The sequence below is a fragment of the Diabrotica undecimpunctata genome, chromosome 8 (assembly GCF_040954645.1).
Source record: "Diabrotica undecimpunctata isolate CICGRU chromosome 8, icDiaUnde3, whole genome shotgun sequence".
NCBI classification, from domain to species: Eukaryota; Metazoa; Arthropoda; class Insecta; order Coleoptera; family Chrysomelidae; genus Diabrotica; species Diabrotica undecimpunctata.
Window position 1 is genome coordinate 114,755,747 of NC_092810.1, and position 9,353 is coordinate 114,765,099.

The following is a 9,353-nucleotide window of genomic DNA, read 5'->3' on the forward strand; positions in this document are numbered from 1 at the left end:
TACCTAGGGGAGGGACCAGTTGTATAGCTGTCCCCAAGTCTAAAAGCAGTCATCATTTTATTAGAGACCTACAAAATTAGTGCTGTCATCAAAACAGATTCGTGTACATTAGCAGATATACTCATTGAACACTACTTAACAACCGATGAACTCTAACATTATGCAAGTCTATGCACCCACAGCAGACCACAGTGATGAGGAAATATCAGAATTTTACAAACAAATAAGCAACCTTATAAGAGATATACCGAGACATGAACTCCATATAGTCATGGGAGATTTCAATGCTAAAATATGTAACGGCAACATATTGGTCCTTATGGATTAGGAGATAGAAATAAACAAGGAGAAACAATGAGTATCTTTGCAGCTGAACATGACTTAATCGTGCTAAACACATTTTACAAACTATCACCTAGACGCCTGTATACGTGGAAATTACCTAAAGACAACGGAGGAGACGTTATTATAAAAAACCAAATAGACTATATACTTGTTAACGAAAAATATCGAAGTAGTTTTAACAGTATTAAAACCTATTCAGGCGCTGATATTCAATCTGGCCATAATTCTTTAGTGGGCGTGTATAGAACCAAGTTCAGGAAAACACGCGGAAAAACTCTAAAAAACATGACATGAGAAAACTAAAATGTAGTGAAGTAAAAGAAATAGTCAGCAAAACAATTAATAGAAAATTCAAATATGTCGATAATACAACGGAAAGCACAGAAGAAAAGATAGAATCTCTTAATAAAACGATAGACGACATTAAAGACAATTTTATGAAGAACGAAAAAGGTAAGAATAAGACATGGATGACGACAGAGATTCTGCAGCTGATAGAAGAAAGAAAGAAAAACAAGAACAATAACTCTATATATAAAACACTACAACAAGATATACAGAGAAAGATCACAGAAGCCGAACAGAAAGAACTGTAGAAAAAATATAAAATAAAAGAATGTACGGAAACAGGACCAGACGGAGTACAGTCTAAATTTCTTAAACTTCTTGATGATGAATCTTTCAGAATACTATGTAAATCTTCAATAATATCTATGACACAAATAATATTCTAAAAAATTGGCTAGTTTCAGAATTTATTACGTTACCAAAAAAACAAGGGACAAAAAAGTGCGGAGAATATAGGCTAATAAGTCTAATGAGCCATACACTAAAACTTTTTCTTTAAATTATACATCGCAGAATATACAAGCTATGCGAAGAGAGAATACAAGACACACAGTTTGGATTCATGAAAGGCGTAGGTACGAGAGATCCACTGTTTAGTCTACAGGTATTATTCCTAAGATGCAGATGACTTGCGATATCTACACCTGCTTTGTGGACTACCAAAAATCTTTTGACACAGTTCAACGCCGAAAAATGATGGATGTTCTAACAAAAGCCCAAATAGATGATAAAGACCGGCGTATAATACAAAATTTATACTAGAACCAATCAGCCACAATAAGAACAAATCTTGGAGATGAATCAATGGAAGCGATCCAGATGCTGCGAGGCGTTAGACAAGGATGTATACTTTCACCTATATTATTCAACCTATATTCAGAGGAAATATTTAGTGAAGCCTTGGAAAATTGCAAACGTGGAATCCTTTTAAATTGAGAATGCCTAAACAACAATTTATATTTTGTTATTAATTTAGTTATATTTGCAGACAGTTTAAACAGTTTACAGCAACTAATAGACAAGGTAAATGAAAAAGTAAAAGATTTGCACAACAAGTAAACATATCAAAAACTAAATTTATAGTCATCAGCAAAAATAAAATTAGAGATGTTCAACTGCTTATCAAGAATACATAAGTGGACCAAGTAAACCAGTTTTCCTATCTTGAAACAATAGTAAACGTACAATAGGATCACTCACAGGAAGTAAAATGTAGAATAGAGAAGGCTAGGAGTGCATTCAACAACATGGCCAAATTTTATTAAATCCACAACCTTAATCTGGAGATTAAAGTAAGGCTCCTACGATGTTATATCTTCTTGCTTTTATACTACGGAGTTGAATCCTGGACACTCACTGAAACGATGGAGAAAAAACTTGAAGCCTTTGAGATGTGGCTATACAGAAGAATTCTAAGGATATAATGGACGGACAAGATAACCAACGAGACTGTACTACGAAGAATGGGGAAAGAAAGAGAAGTGATGTATACGATTAAAAGGAGAAAGTTAGAATATCTCGGACACATAATGAGAAACAGGACTAAATACACATTACTGAAAAGTATTCTTCAAGGCAAAGTATTGGGAAAGCGAGGAATTGGGAGAAGAAAAATATCTTGGCTAAAAAACCTGAGGAAAATTCACCATGGAAAAAAAACAACAATTCATTTACTTTTCTGATGTCCTAATCACAAAAGAGGTCACATAGTACGCAAACAAAGTTTACAAAAAACCAACCCACATCAACAGATTATTTAAATTACCACTCCAACCACAACGTAAGTATCGAAAAAGGAATTATTAAAGCATTGTATGATTCCAAATATATATTATATGAGCTCAGAGCACCTGGTTTAATTAAAATGCATTTCAGGTAGAAAAAAACCTGTTAAAAAAAAGTTTTTACAAAAAATAACTACACCCTGTCATTTATAAACAAGGAATTCCACAATATTGGAGAAAGGAAACAACAAAACAACACAAGCAATCAAAAAACACTTACAACAAGAAATTCAATAATGACAAGAATATCATATAAAAAGGGCTTATCATAAAAGTTGGAAAGAACAGGGAAACAAATATTATAAATAATACAACGTCACAACTACATTTAAAACACTCAATACATTGAGATCTATCCTTACCAAAACCAAACCCAACAAAACACAAGAAAGATCAAAAAACTACACCTATAAAATACCCTAAATGCAACACTTTCTACGTACGAGAAACCACAAGACCACTATCATCATCATCCAGCCTCAAGAGTCCACTGCTGAACATAGGCCTCTTCCTCATGTTTCCAACCCCGTCTATCTTGCGCCGCTCTTATCTAGTTTTTATTGAGTCTTCTTAAATCGTCAGTCCATCTTGTAGGTGGTCGACCGACGCTTCTCTTGTCTTCCCTTGGCCTCCATTCCAATAACCTCTTTGTCCATCGCCCATCTGTCATTCTGGCTATGTGTCTTGCCCATCTCCATTTTAGTCTGGCTATCTTCTCGATGATATCAGTCACTCCGGTTCTTCTCCTGATGTCTTCGTTGGTTATTCTGTCTCGCAGAGTTATTCCTAACATGGACCGCTCCATTCTTCTCTGCGTGACTCTCAGTTTGGTAGCTGCTGCTTTTGTTAAGGTAAGTGTTTCTGCTCCGTACATCAAGACTGGGAGGACGCACTGATCAAATACCTTTCTTCTTAGGTATGTGGGCAGCTCACTTTTAAAAGTTTCTTTCAGTTTTCCAAATGCTGCCACCCAAGGCCGATTCTTCTCTTCAGTTCATGAGTCTGGTTATCCCTGCCAATCATAATTTCATGTCCCAAGTATTTATATCTATCTACGAGTTCTATTTCCTTCCCACCAATACTGATGTTCTGGTTGGGTACCAAATTGGTCCTGATTTTTGTTTTCGAAATATTTATATTTAAACCTACATTTTCTGTAGCCACAACGAGTTCCTGTACCATCTCTTTTGCCATACCTAGATCTTCAGCTATTATAAGTATATCATCGGAGAAACGTAAGTTGTTTAGATATTCTCCATCTATTTTTATTCCCTTTGTCATCCAATCCAAATTCTTAAAAGCATGTTCTAGCACCGTATTAAAAAGTTTAGGTGACATTGGGTTCCTTGTCTAACCCCCCGTTCTATTTTTATGCGATTACTGTTAGTATGTAATCTGACAGTGGTTGTTGCCTGCAGGTATATTTTGTATAATAATTTAGTATATCTATAATCTAGCCTGCATTCTTTAAGCGCCTGTAATATTTTGCTTAGCTCAACTGTGTCAAAGGCTTTGTGAAAATCGATAAATATTAGAACTAGAGGTTTCTTGTATTTCACTGCTTTCTCTATTAGGGTTTTTATACTTTGTAGATGGTCATTTGTTCCGTAACTTTATCGGAATCCTGCCTGTTCCTTTGGTTGATAAGTCTCTAATTTTCTTTCCATTGTCTTAACTAGTATTCGCGTAAACAACTTATCATCATAGTAGCGTTGTTCCAGTCTGTTGGAATATTGGCGCTGTGAAGGCAGATATTAAAAAGTTGTTTAATTTTTTCAAGTCAAGACCACTATGGGCCAGGATAAATGAGCTTAAAACATACATCAAGAACAGAGACTTCGAGAAATCTCATATTAACAAGAACATACCAACAATAGCGGATTAATAGGAAGTCGGAGACATACCATCTACAATCTACACACAATACGTATGCAACACACAATACATTCACTTATAATCTACATAAACACACTTTACTTATTTTCCATCTTCTTCTTGCTCAGTTTTTTTCCATTTCAGTTGTCCCTGTTTCATACTTTTCTTTGTCTATCGTTTCTTTTTCACCTAAACATTTCTTTTAAAGTCCTCTGCCACACTGTCCTTAAACCTTCTCCTCGGTTTTCCTCTACCTCTCTATTAATCTAAGCTCTATCCCTCGTCCCACATAGTTTTTATTTCTACGTCAGACATGGTCACACCATTGTAGTTTTTGTTCTTGAATCTTTTTTAAGACTGTTCTCACCCCGGTTCTTTCCTTAGTCAAGTCGTTCCTGATTCTATCCCTTCTAGTCTTACCCAACATTTACCGTAACATTTTCATTTCACCTACTTTCTTCTCCTGAATCTTCTTTACAGGTCACACTCTAGTCGAGACAAACATATAATACAAAAAACCACAAAACAGTCTGAACTTGATATTGACTACCTTCAGATTTTTTCAACTCCAAGTATGCTGTTGCCTACAAGATCGAGGCCAAGTTAGTCAACTATCAATTTTGAAAAACATAACCTACAAACGAAAAATTGTTGGTTATACATTTTCACCGAATTAGTGAGTTAAAAATGTAATTTTCATTGCAATCAATTGTGGCGTAATCCCATATAGACCTAATATTTCATATAAAGAAAGTAATTTAAAACTCAATAAGTCCTAGTGTTAAAATGTAATATTTTGCAAAAAATAAACAACAATGTTCATACATATATTTTAAAGAAATTGTTTTAAAACAGGTTTGAAAAAGTAAATAGTTTTACTTTCAGTCTCTCACAAGATCGAATAACTTGATTATTTCAAGAATGTAGTGCGTTCTGTTGCAATTGTAAAGAGACCATTGCAATTGCATAAACGTTATAGTGGTCGCTTAGGAAGTAATTTCAAATTGACAAGACGTATGTGGGAAAATGAACCACCTTGCCTTCTTTACACAAATACAACTCGACGTTGAGCAGCAAATATGGGTTGAATACAAAGTAAACTAAAGCAACTGTATAAACTTGGATTGCATTTTGTAAAACAGTTTCCATCGCAAGTAACAACCATATTCAGCAAAACTAAAGAATTTCAGTATATAGTTATATATTTTTTTTCATAAACTAGGTAGTTATTAAAAAGTTCGTTATAAGTTTGAGTACTTATATATAAAAACTATTTAAGTAAATACCGTAGATAAATTATATTGTTTGTCATAGTTCTCTAGTATTTCGAGGTATACTTCTGGAAGGCTAATTTTTTACGAAAAAATATTATAGTAAGGCGCATTTAGAGAATTTCATAAAACAGACATACATATTTATGATACATACATGCTTCGTTCTGCTAAGGGCCTTCTTGATTGAGATTGGGGATCAATATGGCATATTTGTGTCTGCTTGAAAAAATTCATTCTGAACCTGATGAATTAGTTGCTTTCCTGTTTGAACAAATCCACTGTTTTATATTACGCAACAATGATTTTTTTCTTTCTGCCTGTTACGATAAATATGACTCATATTTAACATGTAAACCTGTTATTATTCTAATACGAATTTTCTATTAGTTTCCCTTACGATAAAGCCGGTCTTCTTCCATTCCGTTCGAGTTCGAAGGGATTCCAGAACAACGGTTAATATATATATATATATATATATATATATATATATATATATATATATATATATAGGGATTTTTTTTAAACCGTTAGTCTGAATAATAATATCGAGTCGAGTTTTGAAATGTAACGCGCGTATTGCCGGGAATATAAATTGTAATAAATGTTGTAAATAAATTATGTAATTATAGTGTGAAATAGATTAGTGTAATATTGTATAAACAAAGTGTTAGAACATTTTTATAATAAATAAAGTTAATAAATTAGACTAATAAACTCAGCTCATGCCTATAGTTCTCTTTCCTGTGATATTTCCTTCTAATGTTACTTGAAGTTGTTAAAACTCTTTATTTTGCCTAAGATGGCAGACTTAACGCCAGACGCGCTCTTCAAAAAATCCAATACAGGTTCAAAATAAAACGCTAAAAAAATGACATGTCTCGGATTTTACTGGGCCAAATTTGCTCTTTCTTTTTTAAACTGGGGTATAACGTTAAAATAATTATATTCATCAGCAATAATATTTAAACAAAGCAGCTAATAACTATTGGATGTACAAATCTTTTATTAAGTCGCCTTTGGCGCTCGACGTGGGTAATGTGTAACGATAAGACTACCAAAGAGAATTGAAGTACTATTGTAAAAATGACACCTCAATTAATCATGGGAGCTTATCCTCTACGCCTTGCCTAGCTCAGTATCTCAAGTGTGAGTTCGTCTTGTCTTAAACTAGGGATTGAACCTGAGCTCTTAGCTGATAGCAAATAAAACAAATTTTAACCAAACATATTTATTAAAAAAAAATAAGAAACAATAGTCAACCCTGCCAAATCTTAACAATAATTAGTGGGGATGATACTTATGTTATTATGTTATTTAAAAATATTATAACAAAATAATTAAATTATTGAATATAAGTAATTATACGTTATTCATAAAAAAATTATAGTATAACTAAAATTTGTTATATTTAAAAAAAATAACAAAACAATTTTCAGATGTTAATCTGGGGAAAATAAAAAAAATTACCCAATGAATTGTAGTATTCATCACACTAAAATTATTAATTTACCATTAATAAATTACTACAGAGAATATCTCTGGAAAAATAAAAAAATTACTCAATGAATTTCAGTATTCATTAAACTGAAATTAAATAAGGTACTGTTATAGAGTAACCAGTAAGATGGTGTAGCCTAAAGTTTATAATAAAAATTTAATAATTATAATATACACTTTTGAGGGAAATGCTCACGGGAATATAAATGCATATTACCCAATGAATTTTAGTATTCATCAGACTAATAATGAGGGGAGAAAATTAATTTAGATTAATCGGGTATCTGCAGAATTTGGTACTGTACATGGACCCTACCAAAGGATCAATTGAAACCAATTTATTAAAAGTCTCCTTCACATTGGTGACTGTGTTTCCCACAATTTCAATGTCATCTGCGTATGCTAGTATTAATTTTGGTCCAATTACTGTCAGTAATTCTGTTTTAAGTTGTGCTGCTCTTACTACTTTCTCCAGGATGATATTAAAGAGGAGAGGTGACAGCGCATCTCCTTGTTTCAGGCCACTGCTTATTTCAAAAGATTCTGAGAGTTTGTTTCCTATCCGTACTATGGATCTACAGCTATTCACACATAACTTAACAAGCTGTATAAGTTTTTTTTGGAACTAAAAGTTCTGTCTGTTGATGTACATGTATTTGGTTTTCTCTTCGTTTACTCTTAAACCAGTTTTCTTTGCCTCTTCCTCCAATTTATTAAAAGTCTCCTTCACATTGGTGACTGTGTTTCCCACAATGTCAATGTCATCTGCGTATGCTAGTATTAATTTTGGTCCAATTTCTGTCAGTAATTCTGTTTTAAGTTGTGCTGCTCTTACTACTTTCTCCAGGATGATATTAAAGAGGAGAGGTGACAGCGCATCTCCTTGTTTTAGGCCACTGCTTATTTCAAAAGATTCTGAGAGTTTGTTTCCTATCCGTACTATGGATCTACAGCTATTCACACATAACTTAACAAGCTGTACAAGTTTTTTTTGGAACTAAAAGTTCTGCCATTGCATTCCACTTCTAATCCCTTTTAATGCTGTCGTACGCTTGCCGGAAATCTATAAAGCGATTATGAATAGTTCTATTGAATTCCCATCACTTTTCAAGCAGCTGTCTTAGAGAAAAGATCTGATCTAAGGTCGATCTATATTTTCTGAAGCCGGCTTGGTAATCCCCCTTGAAATTTTCTGCAAACGGTGTCAGCCTACTTAATAGGATGTTCGATAAGATTTAATATGCCGTATTAAGTAGGGAGATGCCTCTATAATTAGAGCACTTGGTTTTATCTCCCTTTTTATGGATGGGGATCATTACACTTTTGTGCCATTTTGTTGGTATTTTCTCTTCGTTACATATAAGTATTATTAGTTTGTGTATTTGTCTATGTAGAGTTTCTTCTCCGTACTTAAGGAATTCAGCCAGTATATTGTCAGAGACTGGAGCTTTTTCGTTCTTCAATTTGTTAATTGCTTGCAATGTTTTATCTATTTTGGGGTCGTTCTTCCTTTTTTTCTCTCTAATTAATTTCCTTGTTTCTCGGCGTGAAGTTGCATAGTTTTCTTTACTTTCTGCTGCTCCTTGTTGAAGCATAATGTTTCGCTTTATCTGTCTGATGTGTTGTTTTTCTTAACATTCTCTATCAAACCATTTCCTTGTTATCTTCCTGCTTTTTCCTATTATTAGTTCTGCTGACTCTGTAATTGATTTTTCCATTTGTTGCCACAGCCTTTCGACATCATTGCTCAGGTCTACTGTATTAAGATGCTATTTAATTTCTTATATGTAATTTTCTCGGATTTCCTCATTTTGTATTTTCCCGATGTTCCACTATCCCAATGCTTCGTTGGCCTTAGGTTTCTCTGAAGATATTCTTAACCTGATTTTTGCTCTTACTAGGTGATGGTCTGTATCACCATCTGCTCCTCCGAGGCTTCTTACATCCAGCACATTACTTTCATGTCTAGCATCGATAATTACGTGGTCAATTTGGTGCCGCGTGGAGTGGTCATTAAAAACCCAAGTCTGTTTATGAAAGTTTTTATGTTGGAACATAAAAGACTTTACAAGCATATTGGTAGCCGATGCTAGCTCTACGAGCCTTTTTCCATTGTCGTTTGAGATATCCTGGAGGCTGTGTTGTCTATACAGTTGTGACGAAAAAGGATTATTTTTTACTAACTTAATCAATTAATCAATCAATCAATACTGCCTTTTTATTTCTCAAT